The sequence below is a fragment of the Podarcis gaigeae genome, assembly GCF_964106915.1.
Source record: "Podarcis gaigeae genome assembly, chromosome: 6".
Lineage (NCBI taxonomy): Eukaryota > Metazoa > Chordata > Lepidosauria > Squamata > Lacertidae > Podarcis > Podarcis gaigeae.
Genome location: NC_139682.1, coordinates 62,123,220 through 62,140,065, shown reverse-complemented (window position 1 = coordinate 62,140,065; position 16,846 = coordinate 62,123,220). Strand labels below are relative to the sequence as shown.

General features: G+C 42.3%; 1 protein-coding gene and 2 long non-coding RNA genes across 4 annotated transcripts in view; 2 read left to right on the top strand and 1 right to left on the bottom strand.

The window, feature by feature from the left end:
• PDE4B (phosphodiesterase 4B) overlaps nucleotides 1-16,846 on the bottom strand; it is a 256,742-nt gene that overhangs the window by 75,679 nt on the left and 164,217 nt on the right. The window lies entirely within an intron of this gene.
• The window catches only part of LOC310846499, a 76,456-nt gene that overhangs the window by 34,774 nt on the left and 24,836 nt on the right, over nucleotides 1-16,846 (top strand). The window lies entirely within an intron of this gene.
• LOC310846519 lies at nucleotides 14,738-16,000 on the top strand. The gene is made up of 2 exons (XR_014565376.1): nucleotides 14,738-14,801; nucleotides 15,856-16,000. It is a non-coding gene; the product is annotated as an uncharacterized lncRNA (long non-coding RNA).

Genomic DNA, 16,846 nt, shown 5'->3' with positions numbered 1-16,846 from the left:
CACTACTCCCCACAGAAATCCTGTGAACTGTAGCTTACCCACCACAGAGCCACTATTCCCAGCACCCTTAACACACTACAGTTCCCAGGATCCTTTGGTAGGGTGAACTAATGCTCTTTAAATGTATGGTTCGTAAGTCAGCAGAAACCTAACTTTTGAACAGGTACAGGACCAGCATCTTCCCTCACGGGAATCTGTCTGCTAGTATATTTTATGCTGCTTCTGTTGCCCTTTTGGGCAGAAAAACAGCCTATACAGTGGTACCTTGGGTTACATACGCTTCAGGTTACAGACTCCGCTAACTCAGAAATAGTACCTTGGGTTAAGAACTTTGCTTCAGGATGAGAACAGAAATTGTGCTCCGGCGGCGCGGCAGCAGATGGAGGCCCCATCAGCTAAAGTGGAACCTCAGGTTAAGAACAGTTTCAGGTTAAGAACGGACCTCTGGAACGTATTAAGTACTTAACCCTGCGGTATCAGTGTACATCTAATTATAAACCAATAAGCAAACTCACGTTGAGGCTAATGACTTCTGTTCTAGATCAATCCAACTTTACTTTTTATATGAGAATACAGTACTGCATAGGCCGGAACCACACACCCACTGTTAGGCACTTCAGTCTCACTGAAGTAGGCTGCAAGATTGCAGCAAAAGATTGCTCAACTGAGATAACAACAGTGATGGAGCAAGCAATAAAAGAAACAGCCACTTCCTTCCCAGGAAAAATGTACTGTCTAAATACACCAAAATCCAGTTAATCTTTCAAAAATTTATGACAAGCATATAAAGGCATAGCCTTTTGCGCACAAAACTATTTCACACACTCATAAAAGTTGCTCTCCCAATAATTTTTTTATTCATTTTCTGCATTATATGTAACAAAAGGGTGAATTTTTATAAATAATGAAGTGCGAAAGGCTAGAGCGGAGCACTCTAGGTAGCTCCGAATAATACTTCAAAATGACAACTCCAAGAAAGGATAACTGCATGCCATTATCTGCTGGTGGTGCATTGTGATAGAGAAGCATTAGCCCCAACCAGCTGAGTGCTACTTTGTGTAACTACAGCATGTGCCAGACTGGCCTTTCAAAAACGTCTCCCCTTGGGAATTATATATATATATTAAAAACAGGAATTCAAAGTTACCCGCTGAAGTTCAACCATTCGGGGAAGAAAGCAACATGGACTAGACAGGCTTTGCACTTGCAGAGCTTAATCACGTTTAACTTCTATGGAGAGCTTAGGGGCTACTACTGCACTTAACTACAGAAGACAAATTTGGGCCTCAAACTTTCTCTACTCCAGCAAAATCTGGGCTTCGGAGCAAGTTATAATCTAAATATGGCAAGCCAAGGCAGAAAGGCTTAAATAGGGACCCAAAGATGGGGTGTAAACGTAAGGAACAAAATATGCGTATGTATCTAGAACGTTGTGTCTCTACTACAGCACTTCCCATGGCAGAAGAGAGTTTTAAACCACATTTAAAGCAGCACAGCAGCTTCTCTGTGCAGTGTTGAAAAAATGCAGCTGTGAAACTAGGAAATAAACTATATGCCCTCCACATATAAATATCATTCCCTTATTTGGATATTGATTCTACTTCTTACTATACAGATTATGATGATGATGGCTCAGCTCAGAGGCAACATTAAGCTGTGGTTAAGCAGGAGTGAGCACTCCCTTCCCTCTCATCCCCTGATGTTTGGTGCCAGGCCTGGTGTCAACACCTGGCACGGCGAGGCGAATTCTGGAGGAGCCCGTGAGCCCTGAGAGCTCACTGCAGCTGATGCTGGCCTCCTTTTAATAAAAGAAAAACGCAAACATAATTATGGCCTGGCACTATGACTAGAAGTACTAACATGTACTATGTTGGGGGGAGAGCCCACAGACACCGGACGTAATGAGGACGGCAGCAGTGGCTTCAGCTGCTTTGATCAGTGCTTCTCTTCACAGATTCAGGCTGAAGTAGTGCCAAGTAGGCTGGAGCCGTGTAGCTTTCAGCTGGAGCTGTCCATTCTGCTGCCCACTGCTGCCTGTCACCTTCACTCCCTTGTAAGCATGCAACATGCGGGTATGTGTTAACGTTAGGGAAGGAATGTAGGTGGCTGCTTTACATTAAGTCACACCAGTTTAATACCCAGCTCGATATTTTCTACACAAAATAGCAGTGGCTCTTCAGAGTTTCAGACAGGGGAAATTCCCAACGCCACCTGGAGAGGCCAGGAAGCTGGTGTTCTACCACTGAGCCACATGTATTTGGGTAACCCACTTTGCCCTGTGCCCCATCAAACCAGGTGCCAGTCCTGTCTGGCCTGGATGAAAGGAGAGCAGAAGTATAAACTATTAGGTTCCAAAGGAGTTTGTCCTTCTCAGATCTAGCGACAAACTCTAGTTCACTAAAAAATATGAAGCAGGTGCTTCCGATCTCCTCCTTGCAGCTTTGCTGGAGGAAAGGGAAAGGAGGACAGCATGAGCCCAAGTGTCAAGGTGCTACGAGTGGCTCCTGGCTGGTTGCCCAGGAAAGTATAAAGACAATGAAAAGTTCCTTACAGTCCTTTTTGATTTCAATCTTTAAAGAGATAGGCTATAGAACCCAGCCTCTTGGATAGTGGTCTTGGCCCGAGTGAATCTCTATCCCCCCTGTGTCTCTCTCACTTCCTCATTTGTCATCCTCATCACCTCCTCTATGGGTACTGCTAAGTGCCCTCTGTCTTTGAGCTCTTTGTTCTCCTACTTTTAAGGCTCACTGGGTTCTGGGAGATGGAGGGCCTGGAATGTTTTCAAAAGACAACGTGTCAGCCAGGTGTTGCTCTGGATCTCCCATGATTTCCTAGCTTTCCCCCTCATCTGCCTCCGAGCTGTGACCTCCCTCACACATACTGTCTTCCTCTTCCTCCTCCCTGGAAGGGTCAGGATGGGGAGGCGGTCTCCACCATTCCTCCTCTGCCCAGTCCCTGACACCAAAGCTCATTCACCTAATCCAGTGGGTTTAACATTATGCCCAAACTGAATGTCAGGAGCACTGCCAGGTCTGAGGGGAACCCAGGTATGACATCCTAAATGGGGTCTCCATACCATCATGGCCATTCTCACAAAAGAAGAAACCCTGTTTTCCCAAGGGGACTGTACCACTTGGTTTAGTTTAGTTTAGTTTGGTTCCAAAGCAGCTTACTCCTGAAAGCTGCTGAATGAGGCCCTGGATGGTCACTGAGGGAGCAGGATGCTGGATGGGACAGGCCTTGGGCTGATCCAGAAGGACTCTTATGTCCTCAGCTGCAGGGGGAGGGGGGCAGAATGCAATCAGTTCTGTAGCTCCAGTTAGGGAGGTTATTTTCCTGTTTTCTACCATGTGGAAGAAAGAAAGCAGAAAGGGTCATACCTCTGACTTGCTTCAAAATCCAGTAGTTGGGGGGGGGGAGATATTGGGAGACCTGGAACTGAAAATGATATGTTTCTTTTATTAGTTTTCAGATAGGGGATTCACAATACTGACTTCTTGCAATATACTGCAGGGTGTTGTTTTTCCTGGGGGAGCTATTTCTCCCGTGAGTCTTAACCCAGGTAGTGGTTTATACACTCCAATGAAGGGAATTTAAATAGAGTATCACATGCTGGAGAGTCTGCAGAAATGAGGAATTATGCATCAATATCAAGGAAGCGACATTATTACTTTTTTTAAAAAAAGCAGTAAGATTTAATCTTGCAGTTCTCCATTTAACTGTGAAGACTTAATTTCTAGATATAACCATGCTCTTATAATATTTTCATAATTACAAACTAATAAATAAAAATCATCCAGAAGGAATAATAACAATTTCTTGATGAGCTAACCACACGGTGCTTGGAAGAGAAGAGTAATAAATAGATTCTCTTATCATTACCTCTGCTGCAGTCGATGACTCAACACTGCTACTGGCATTATATCCCAGAATAGTCATGCTTCTTTTTGCACCAAATAAGAAATTAACTATGCTGGACTTTTCAGCAAACTCATTTTTTTGTAAATTGACAGGAAGGACCCTGTTTTAAAAGACAGAGGGGCTATTTTTGAATGTTTCTATTAAGCACATAACATGGTTTAAAGGATTGAATTAAGTCACTCGTTAATTGTTTCAAAACATTAGTATCTGCATTGTTGTTGTTTAGTCATTTAGTCGTGTCTAACTCTTCATGACCCCCTGGACCAGAGCACGCCAGGCTCTCCTGTCTTCCACTGCCTCCCGCAGTTTGTCAAACTCATGTTTGTAGCTAGTATCTGCATAGTGTTTTTTAAATTTATGTAGTTTCTTTTCATTGCATGTCTCAAAGCATCTTACAGAACAATAGAATACATATATGTTGCAATCTTTCTTCACAGGGGGGCTGCTCCACCCCCTTGATCATTTTTGACTGCCCTTTTTGAGCCTTTTCCAGATCTACGATAACCCTTTTGAGGCAAGGCAATATAGATTTGTACAGTGGCATTATGACATTGAAAATAAAACGGTCAGTCTCTTTCCCTGTGATCTCTGGCACGACATTCACCTTTTTCACTGATCAACAGCTTCAACATCTTGGCTATGCATGCACACCTCTGTGCTCCAGCTCAGCCACTGCCAGTTCAGACATCAGGAGCACATTTGTGTGCATCACTTCATACTTCCTTAAGCTGAATTGCATTTCCCTTTTTACTGCCCATTCACTCAGTTTGGAGAGACCTTTTGGGACCTCTTTGCAATCCACCCTTAATAATTTGACATCAAAAGCAAACCTAGCTACTGCTCACCCCTAATTATAGATCATTTATAGAAAGTACTACAACTCTCCTTTCTGATACGTGTGGCTCCACTTCCCATATCTCTCCAATGGCAGAACTATCCATTTATTCCTGCTCTGCTTCCAGTTTCTTAATCATTACTGATCTACAAGAGGACCTCACTTCTTATTCCATGATTGCTAAGCTTATGCAAGAGTCTTCAGCCAGTATGCTTCCTGATGCTCTCAGAAAACTCTATAAACAATTGGTGAGACAGGGTTTAACCTTGCAGAAGCTTCTTTCTAACTCACTGATTCTCCCCCTTAAATTGTACCCAGCTAAAATGTGTAGTTCCAGCTTTAGTATTTTCTCTTCATGAGTATAGATTAATAATTTTAAAGTCAACATAGACCTAGCCAACATTTGAGGGGCATTTCCAATATTTGTGTTCTCTTGTCTATTATCTGAGAAAGCAGGCTCCACAGGGACATGTCATACAACTGTCAAAAGAAATATTTTATCTAAAAATGTCTTACCTGGATATGTATTAATCTTTGTGTGTGTGTGTGTGTGTGTGTGTGTGTGTGTAAATGATTCTGTCACAGCACAGGGAATACAGCGAGTCCAGAAACAGCTAGGTGACAGATACTGCCCAGAAATTTGTGTCAGACTAAAAAATTTCACTAACTTTTGCAGACATTAGCAGTAAATCTTCAGAAGGAACACCCAACTTTTGAACTAGAAAAATGCCATGTCTTATATTGAGTGTTAGTGTTGGGAAAATCACATTTCCGGAGCTACACAATTCTGTATTGTATGGAGAGAACACTTTGGACACAGTTTTCTTTCCACAGCTCCATAAAACATTTTACCACAGCATTGAACTACAGCAGTAGCTTTCCTTACATTTCTATATCATCACCACTTCTTAGCCAGCCAGCTCCACGGGAACAGATTTGCATATGAGGCACATCATCCACAGAAACAATATGTTTTTCAGTTTAATAGGAAACCACTGAAGAAGATGGAGAACAATTGAACAATGCAACCTTAGTGCTGGACAGACTATTCAGCATGATGCATACATAATTATGCATGTATATTTCTACTAGAGTGTATGGGGTGTGAGGGGAGGGGTAGTACCTCTGGTGGGGCTCCTTCTGGGACAGTTTGTCCACCTTTGGTCCCAACCCTGCACTCAGCTCCCACCTGTGGCTCCTAGAAGCTGTCTGAATGCAACAGCGCCCACACCCCAGGAAATGGCTTCAACAGGTTGGGGTAGCTGATGGGTCTCAAACCTTGGTGAGTTAGGGACTTCCCCTGCATATGAAGACAGCCTCCAGTGGATTTTAGTGTACAAGACCAATAATAGGTCCAGTTGCTGGCTTGCCATATGTCCTCTTTTTCCAGGACACATCCTCTTTTTCATGTCTATGTAAAATGATAGTAGTCATAACAATCCATAGTTAAAAGTAGAAGTCGGTAAATGTGTTCTCTTTTTTGCTCTTCAAAATATGGCAACCCTAAATAACGCGGTTTCTGCATATGCTGTAAAGGGAAGTGAGGGGCAGGTGGGGCTTGTCAACCTGGGAAGGTGCCCATCTAGGAGAAAAAAAGCTCTGATCCTATCCCTCTTCTGCCTTGCGGCTAGACTCATTCATTAGAAAGACTTTAGAAATAAACCCCAAGGGACAATCTGTATCCACTGCCTTACAGGACATTTTTGGGAGAAGATAAAGCTAAGGCGTAAACTCTTCACAAATCCAGAGTGCAGCCCCGAAGATGGTTGGATAGTGCCTTGTACACCCCCTTCCAGCAACTCTTGGTGCCAAACATATTGCCCTGCTTCACTTTGGACCACATCAGTGAGGCCCCGAGGGAGGAGACTGTCTTCTGGGCAGCCCAGGACCTCCATACACGCTGCCCAGACTTGTGCCTTGGAGAGGTCACTTCAGTGCTGCTAATACAATACAGTAGACAGCAGTTCCCACTCTCTGCAGCCACAGCAGGCACTGTGATTCTCCAGCAGTTTGACTTCACCTCTGGAGGGATACTCCATTGTCTACCAAGGCAGATGGATACCAACAACAATATTTGTACTAATAAAGTACTAATAAAGTTATAAAAAACCAAACATCTGGAAGCAAGCAATGCTCAATACTTAAACAGGGGACAGGAACGGACATAATCAGATACATAGATAGATAGATAGATAGATGATAGATAGATAGATAGATAGATAGATAGATAGATAGATAGATAGATAGTATTTATACCGGGGTAGGCAACCTAAAGCCCGGGGGCCAGATACGGCCCAATCACCTTCTCAATCTGGCCTGCAGACGGTCTGGGAATCAGCGTGTTTTTACATGAGTAGAATGTGTCCTTTTATTTAAAATGCATCTCTGGGTTATTTGTGGGGCATAGGAATTTGTTCAACCCCCCCCAATATAGTCCGGCCCACCACATGGTCTGAGGGATGGTGGACTGACCCACAGCTGAAAAAGGTTGCTGACCCCTGATTTATACCCTGCACATCTGGCTGGGTTTCCCCAGCCACTCTGGGTGGCTCCCAACAGAATATTAAAACACCAAACATTAAAAACTTCCCTAAACAAGGCTGCCTTCAGATGTCTTCTAAAAGTCTGAGAGTTGTTTGTTTCCTTGACATCTGATGGGAGGGCATTCCACAGGGTGGGCGCCACTACTGAGAAGGCCCTCTTATTCCCCCATGTTTCTGCCTTGCCTGTCCCTGGCTCTTAAATACAACATAGTCCCTCTACACTTCATACACAAAGAACCATAAAATCTGGCTGCTTTACTTGCCTCCTTCCTACTCAAGAGCAAATTTATGAATCTTTATAGTGGGCAATTGCAACCAATGGGAAATTGATGTTTTCCAAAGACTAATTACAACATAAAGTATACTTAGAAGGTCTGTATTTACAGATAAAAATGGACCTTATCGTTCTAAAATAAGTGAAATTAAATCTATCACTTTTTACTCTATTGTTTTTCAACATTACTGCCTGTCACGAGGCAGCTTTGGAAAAGGAATATATTCCTGTTCTTTCTTCTCCCACCCCAAATAATCTATTTGCGGTCTTTGGAGAGGAGCTGCCCACATGTTAATTCTCCATCCTCATTGCCTTTTTCAACACTTCCCAAATTAGCATCATCTCTTGTATTAATTAACAGGCTGTTTCTCCTCATCGTTCACATCATTAATAAACAAGCTAAATTAAAGCAAACAGGAAAACTACTTTAATCAACCCACACATCTTCAGAATTTCAGTAGAATATCCGATATATTTCCATTTGTTTCTTCCTGCACAATTTTTATATGCAAGCTAAGTAAAACTTGGAAGCAAAATTTTACCCAAACAAATTTTCCTCTTGATTGGAAAGCTACAGTCAGTGGAGAGCAATTATAGCAAATTTGCCAACAAAGAATTGTCTGAGGCTCAGACAATAACGATCTCACTCAGAGAAGCGGTGGAAGTTTTGAAGTGGTGCCTGGAGCCACTTTTGGAATATGAACCGCTGGAAGCCTTGCTCTAGACGAGACAGAGGTACTATTAATTGAGAGTTGTTCCATTCCAGGAAATATTCGGCCCTTTTGGATAGGCCTGCACATCCTTTAAAAGTCAGGTTCCTAATTTAGGGTGCTCCAGTGGTGCCTGTCATTGTAGATGACTTGTACAAGTTTGTATATTAAGAGATATTCAGCAAAATGTTATGTGTCTTACAGAGGTAAGGAGCGAGTGCGAGGAGGGAGGGATAGAATGTTGGGGTATGCTGTGCTGATTGGCTGATGGTAAGGGCGTACACATGAGGGAAGCGAGAAGGGGAAGGGTGGCTGGTGTTGCTGCTGAAGAGTAGGGGAATAGGGCAGGGTTAGGATTTACATTAGGAATAGAGTTCTAAGCGCATGTTAGTTACGATGCACAAACACTGTATCCAAGCACTGTATTGAAAACAAACCGTATAAGCACATGCTATATTCAGCTGTTGCTACAATAATAAAGACTCGTTCATTCAAACTACGTCTCATATTTGGCCAAGCTATCAAGGCTGTGACAAAGTCAGCCAGAAATATTAGGTCTATATCGTGGCAGCAGAAAACCAGTAGTTAGGAGATTGCTTGAGGTATTGGAAGCCCAGAGTGTGAAGAGGTGTGTATGAATCTGAACTTACGATACGGTCCATCACTGTAGACCTTGGCATGAGTATAAGATTGACAATAAGCCTGATATGACAGTAGATCCTTCATGATGAGCTTTAGTGAGCTTTGAACAAGCCTGATTCCAGCCCTCTGCTGAAAGGCATTCAGGAATATCCCCGAGTTCCCAGACTTTTGACTTATAAGATGCACCACATGCAAATTTTATTCAACTTAGAGTAAACCAACTGAAATTAATGGACCAGAGTTCATTGTTTTAAATGGGCTTACTTTGAGTAGGACTAAAATTTGATACAAGCCTTTGAGCTGGATTCATTGTGATTTACAGTGTGCAGAGTTACCTTTGAAGAGAATTTGGAAACACTAATTGGTCCGTAACACAACTATCAGAATACTTCTTGGCAGTATCCAACTGAACAGTTGTGCAAGCACTTATGGCTACACAACCAAAATGCACCCCTCTCCTCTCGTGAGCCTCTATAAACCTGCTCCAAAGGGTGGGAAGAAACCTATAGCAGATTTAGGGAGTGCACAAGAGAGAGGAAATGAAGTTCTGTTCTACAGCCAAAAGTGCTTGTGGAACAGTATAGTTGGAAAGAGCCCAGAATGTTTCAAGAGCTGATTTTACCTATCTGCCTAATCCCAATTGCTTTGCTTCTACTCTACGTTTCACACATGAGAGGCAGGGTCCTTTCCTCTACGGGTGCCAAGAGACTGGCACATGTAGCCAAAGGATGTTTGCCCAGCCACTGATGGCAAGCAGCCCAGCCTTTTCTTATTAAGCAGGCTTTTAAATGTATTGCTTGTGAATCTTGATCTTTTAAACTATCATTTTAAATTTTACAATGTGACGAAGTAAATCATAAATAATACTGCATTTTATAATGGTTTTTTTGGTGTTCTAAATGTATTTTTGGGCCAACTTGAGTACTATTGTTACTGTTATTAGAAAGGTAGGATAGAAATGTTTGAAAATAAATAAAATAATCTACATACAATTAAGTTACCAAACGTTATCTAAAAATGCACTGTTGGTAGCCTTGAAGGTGAAGATAATTGCCTTTGAACTGCTGGAAAAAACTGAGCTTCCCTGCTGCCACAGACCTTTGCTCAGAGAGCCACCAGACAGCACAATCAAACTGACATTGGGCCCCAGGCTTGTTTCCTTTGCCCAGTTCTCCTAAAGAGCTACTTTATGTGGCTGACGTCAACTACATCATATTTTTAAAGGAGAGATGTGAAATTAACATGCACAAAGTATTTCTGCAGAAATTCCAGTTTAGGGTACACAGGCATATTCATTTTTTCTGGAAGGCCATCTCACATTCTCTGCTTGATTATCTATCAGGCTTGTTGCAAAATGGTTCAGCTTTCTTCAGAGAGTGCTTTTAGCTGTATTTGCAAGTATATTTGCTCAGTGAAAAATTAAAGGTTTCTTGTCTAGAGTAGTAATCCATGTGAGACTTATTGGCTCTGGAAGCCAATAAACCTCTTGATCCCACAGGATTTCTGCACCAACCCATACATCTACCAGAGTCCTATCAGCAGAATAAGAGCACTTGTTTCCTTTGCACCTGCACAAACCACAATCCAAACTCCAGTGATTTTCCCGCTGTGCTGCAGCAGTCCTGGCAACTTCCTGTGATATATAATCACAAGATGAACACTAAGGCTTTGTACCAGGTATTCTGTATGGATACAACACTGTGACCCAGCTTTATGTAAGAGATAGGGATTTAGATAGCAAATGGGATGAGAACTACATATTATTAGTATCATGTGAGATATCCACTTTTCAACAGAAAATGTTGTATGCAGCTATTATGGGAATCTTAGGGTCAGAAAGTGGAACTTAGCCCAGTGAGCTGCCAACATAGACTACGGGATTTGCATGAGCAAAACAGGCAGGGTTGTTTTTTCCAGGGGGAACTGACATAGTTCCAGCACCTCTCAGATGGGTTCAGGAACCCCTCAGTTGAGTTCCGGCACTTCTCAGGCGGGTGCGACTGCCATTCTAAGAGAAAGAGGGAGGCATTCATGGTGAGTTCTGACACCTATTTTTGTAGAAAAATTGCAATGAATCAAGATAAGGATATGCAACATCAGCCCATGCAATTGGCAGGCCAAATGAAGCCTCAAGATTGGGCAAGCCTCATACAAAATGCTGTAAGACTGGCCTATTTCATGTTTGAAAACTAAGGTTAAGAACTTGAAGGAGAAAGCCCCTTTACAGGGTCTTCCAGCAAATAAGTCTATTTAATTTCCCCAGTAATGTCTGGGATTTTAAATGCAGTATTTACGTCCCGGGGAAATTCTGAAAGGCAGAGTTTTGTCCTGGATCTTAGGCAAGTCAATTGAAAAATCATGGTTTTTGGCATTTTTTTTTAAAAAAAGCTCAGTTTTGGTGGTCTCCTCAAAAGAAGATCCATTTTGTGGTCCAGCCCCCCAAAAAAGCTCAACAAATTTTGGGGTGTCCTGGTTTTTACTTTTTGAAATATGGCATTCCTAACAGAATGGGCACCTTTGTGGAGACACAGTGCAGCACCATAGTGGCTGTTTGTCCTGCCTCTGTTTCTGTATTCTGGGAGCATGAATGATGGGAAGGAAGAAGAAAGCCTCTGAAAGGCACTGCAGTGTGAGGGAACAGAAGAGCCACAGGCATTTGCATGACATGAGGATGTGTTGGTACCAGGGAAAGTACTCCAGTGACTCAAAAGTGAGGACTTGAAGATGGTCCACATCTTCTGAAGCGCAACACAGGAGTTTTACTTGGTGTTACAGCGCCTCTCTTAACCTTCACAAAACGGGAAGAAGGGCATGAGGTGAAAATGTACAGGAGAAGAATCCAATACCTTAAGCTATAATACCATACCCACGCAGACTGTGATGTTGTCTATCTCACACAATCAAATTATGCTATAACCAATACTATGTTGTTGTTGTTCATCATACTGTACACATGCCCTCCAACATTTCTCTGATAAAAAAGGATGTCCTATTCCTAATAATAATAATAATAATAATAATAATGATAATTTTACTATTTATACCCCGCCCTTCTGACTGGGTTGCCCCAGCCACTCTGGGTGGCTTCCGACATATATAAAAACAAAAGAAAACATTAAACATTAAAAAAAACTTCCCTATACAGGGCTGCCTTCAGTTGGCTTGGAGGTCGGATAACTCCATACCTTCCAACATGTGGCTGATGAAAATAGGGACATCCTACCATACCCTCCGGCATTTCCATGTGCTGCGCTGGCTCGCCAGATGCAGCTTGTCACGCTGGCCACGTGACCCGGAAGTGTCTGCGGACAGCGCTGGCTCCCGGCCTCTAGAGTGAGATGAGCGCACAACCCTAGAGTCTATCAAGACTGGCCCGTACGGGCAGGGGTACCTTTACCCTTTACCATACCCTCGAATATTTATTCAATGAAAATTGGGATGTCCTCAGGAAAAGTGGTACATTCTGGGATCTAAACAGAAACTGTAATCTGGGACTGTCCCTGGAAAACAGGAACACTTGGAAGGTCGGCTGTACAAACTACAAACTTTAAGAAATATAAGATGAATTAACGTTTGCATTACTTCCCCCCCCCCCTTCAATGCAGACATTCAGCTGCCTGCAAAGCTCTAAATGGTTTATTTGGGCAACGTTGCTCCTTTTTAATAATGCACACTCCTAACACACTAATGCCTTTTGTATCATTACTAATGAACGCAAGTAATTTCAGTACTTTAAATCTGTAAAAAGCTACATCTAATCTGTAAAGATATTAGTGCAGTGCAAATAATGCTAACAACAACAACAACAAAATCCTTTTCACGTAGAGAAAATTCCCTAGTATGTATATTAGCAAGCAAAAGCATCTTATTTCAGCTGCTTATTTTACTCATTCTTTTAAAAAAAAAACTTCCACAGCTTTAAATGAATTAATTGCAGTTAAACTAGATAATTCTTTCTTGTTTTTACCCCCTCTCCCCACCCCAAAAAAACCTATAAATATGACATAAGCAGATTAATACTGAACACAATGGGTTGTTGGGAGGCAGAGGTGGCATTTTCGTTTTTTAAAAAGCCTTCCTACAATTGAAGCATCTTGTTTAAATCCTTATACACATTTACAAATTTCAGCCTTTCAAGGCTGAAAGATGCAGATAAGCAAAGCTCTGTCATTTTACATCTTTCTACATCTGCATTCTGCACTTGCCTTTTAAAAAGGCATCTCTCCACATCCTAGCTAACGAAATGTTTTGTTTTTAAAAGTGAAAAGAATCAATGTGGGAAATGAAACAAGCTAGAATGAGAAGAGACAATCCCTAACTTTTCCTGAGCAGTGGATTATAGAATCAGTGCATTTTTGTTCCATTTATGTGCAAGTTTACTAGGCGTCTTGGACTGGTTTGAAACCTCCGAATGACGTCAATGGGCCAGAGAAATTAGAGCTAAGCTAGACAGCTGCACTGCACTGAATCTACTGAGACTTTATTCTTTTCTCTCATGGTGACACCCGAGACAGATATTATCAATCAGGCACTCCTGGCTCAACACCAAAGCAGCAGTGTTTCAGCATTCTGAACCTTGCAATTGCAGCAATTAGAATAGCACAGAGCATCTTAGAAATATTATTGCCCAGCATGATTATTAATAATCCAAATAAAACATAAGGTTTCATATATAACTGCAGAGCCATTAAGTATGAAATCTGCTTACTGATCTGTAACATCCTTTAAGGGGGGAAATCCCAGTAGTAAAAACTGGGAAATCACATTAAAAGGTTTTAATTTACTTCCCTTAAAAGTTTTCTTTCTTTTCTGCAGTGAGGAATTATAAAACCAGCACAGCAGATGAAGCAGTAACACCTCTTTCATAATCTAAAGTAACCTGATCTCTCTCTCTCTCTCTCTCTCTCTCTCTCTCTCTCTCTCTCTCTCTCTCCCTCTCTCTCTCTCGTTCAGTAATACATAGCAATTATTCTAGTCTCCCTTGACTATTAAATATAACCAATAGACCTATATATAGAGACAAATATTTTCCCCTCCAGAACGCTTCGGTTATTTCTTTATGGCCTACTCTAACTTATATTGATTTTACAATATTCTCAGCTTTAGTACAGATTTCTTTCCAACAAATGCTGCGCTGCCTAAAAAGAGTCAGCAATGGAGGCGTGAAGACCGTCGCTGCCTTGGTGAGGAAAACCTCATGTTTCAGTGAAGAAACTGACACCTGTCTACAGCAATTGACAGGGTAGAAGGAATTTAACCTCCCAAGGTACCCCACAGTGGTAGGCCACCTCCAAAGAGAAATGGGATTATTCCTTTGGGTTGTCCCTCTTTGGAGTGCTGTGAGAGTGCCAAGCCTCCCACCCCCTGTCTTGGATTGCCCCTGGTCTGGGGGGTAGGGGGTCCCTCTGGAGGGGAGTGAGCTCCCTTGTGAGCCTCAGGGCTGTCTTAAGCATATACGGCGCCGGGGTGCAAAGATCCGCCCGGCGCCCCCCCCCCCCCGGTTGCCCAGTCCCAGGTGCACAGGAGAGCAGAGCCGGCCGCCCACCTCAGCATCTCACCGGCTTAGGCGCCCCCAAACTTGTGGCGCAGAGCCACCCACAGCTTTAAATTTCAAGGCAAACTGGCATGGAAGAGTATGTTTAAACCTCTTCCCTGTTGGCCAGTTCATACCATAATTCTTCCCAACCAGGCTTTTTGCATGGAGGGAAAAATATGGCTATCTGTATCTCTTTTCAGTTGAAAGAAAAACTGATCAGCAGGCAAAGTGTTAAGTTGCATTTTTTTTCTCCTCTCCCCTCCCGAGTTTGTTTGCAGAAATTGCCTGCTTCAAAGTGTGGTGACAAAAAGAAAAAAGCTAAGATAAAAGGTACATATAGGTAAGTGTAACATGTTGTTTGTCCCTGAACCTCACCCCAGGTTCATTTTCTACTCCAAAGCCTTTCAACTGCAGATTGGATTTGGTACTAGGGGGAAATATATGCTCTCTCATGCGCATCTTACAATTGTGGCCGCATGTGATGAGTTACAAAGAAGATAATTTGTGAGGAGCAACTATGATGAGAATGCTCACCCACGTTCCTAATTCTACTACTTTCCTAAACTAAGGAAATGAGTGTGGAGACGGCTGATAAAGAGTCAAGTTAATCAGTTTTGGGTCAGGCACTTTTCATTTAATCTGCATTGTGCTTTGTGTGCCAGTTGCAGAAAGGCAGGGCAGAAAGGAGAGTTTTGCAGACAGAGCATTATGCATGCCAGGGAACTGTGCTCAGTTTTTATAATCACCAGAGCTAGAAATACAGGCGTACAGCCCTCAGGAAGTGGAACTATTGAACAAAGCTTCCAACAGGGCTATGGGCAGACATGGCATTTGCCAGTGGCTTAGTGCCAGATTTACGTATAAGCTAAACAAGCTATAGCTTTGGGCCCCACTCTCTTGGAGGTCCCAAAAAAATTTAAAGGAAAAAAACCTGGATGTACATTTCCAAAATATAAGATAAAAAACAAATGAAATAAAACCTACATACAGCAACAGTGTTTTGTGCTGTGTAGGTGCCTATGATGTAAGTAATGGGCCCCGCCTGCTCCCTAAAATATCACTGGTTTGCTCATTTCTATATATAGGGTGCCTACATTCTGCATGGACTGGTTGCATGGCAACCTGTGCAAATGGCTTTAGATACCCATTAGGTCCATAAATCCCCATATATCATATATTGCACACACAAAACAGCAGCAATTTGTTGTTGACAAAGGACATATACAGGGCCCCATTATAGCTTAGGGTCTAATCAAACCTAAATCCGGCCCTGAGGTGGCTTATAGTTTTAAGAAATTTTAAAGTGCTGATAGCATTGCCTTCAGTTGCCTCTTCCTAGTAATTAGAGGGTACAGTTGCTAACATCACAGATGCAGTTTTATACAAACTTTCAGGAATCTGGCACCTGGGACTCATGATCATGAAGACTTTAAACCACATCACATCAGGAACACCCCGTGAAGTATGCTTTTAGATTCAAGCATGTGCACACATACTCAGATTTTCTTTATGGATTAGATTATAAATCCATATTTCATCTGCTGCTTGTGGGCTATGTTCTGTTAAGCTTGCAGCTGGAAGCTGATCCTACAGTTCACAGTGAGTAATTGCATATAAGCTATTGATGGCCATAGGGAAAGACTGCTGAAGGTTACTGTGCTAGCAAAGCTGTGATGATCTGATGTGTTTTCCAGTTCAGTCACAGTGAAATAGGCTTCACAATCATTATAGCACAAAGCCAGGCATCGCAAGTCCCATTCTTAACTCATTAAACCCCGCACTCAGTAGAAATCAATTGGAATTTCTGCTGAAGGAATACTGGGATACAAAAGAGGAAGAGACATGTAATCACTAGGATAGTGAAGTTTGCCAAATAACCTTTTTTTGTAAACAGCTTCCTGAATTGATTATATATAGACTACACAAACAGCTTCCTGAATTGATTATATATAGACTACACACACATTCCCAATTATGTGAATATAAACATGCCTGTATTTATGTTCTAAATCTCACACATTTGCAAACAAGGTCCATATTTAATATAGTCCCATATAAGACATTATTTAACTAGAAAATGTGACATCCATGAATATACCATGAGATGGACCAGAAATTTGAAATGTATTACATAAAAAAGGAAAACTTACAAGATAGGGGGGGAAACTAATGTCTCAATGTCAGGGTTTTTTTAGCAGTGATGAGTGGGATAAAAATAGGTAAGGTAAAGGTACCCCTGCACGTATGGGCCAGTCTTGACAGACTCTAGGGTTGTGCGCTCATCTCATTCTAGAGGCCGGGAGCCAGCGCTGTCCGCAGACACTTCCGGGTCAGGTGGCCAGCGTGACGGCACCAGAGCAGCACACGGAACGCCGTTTACCTTCC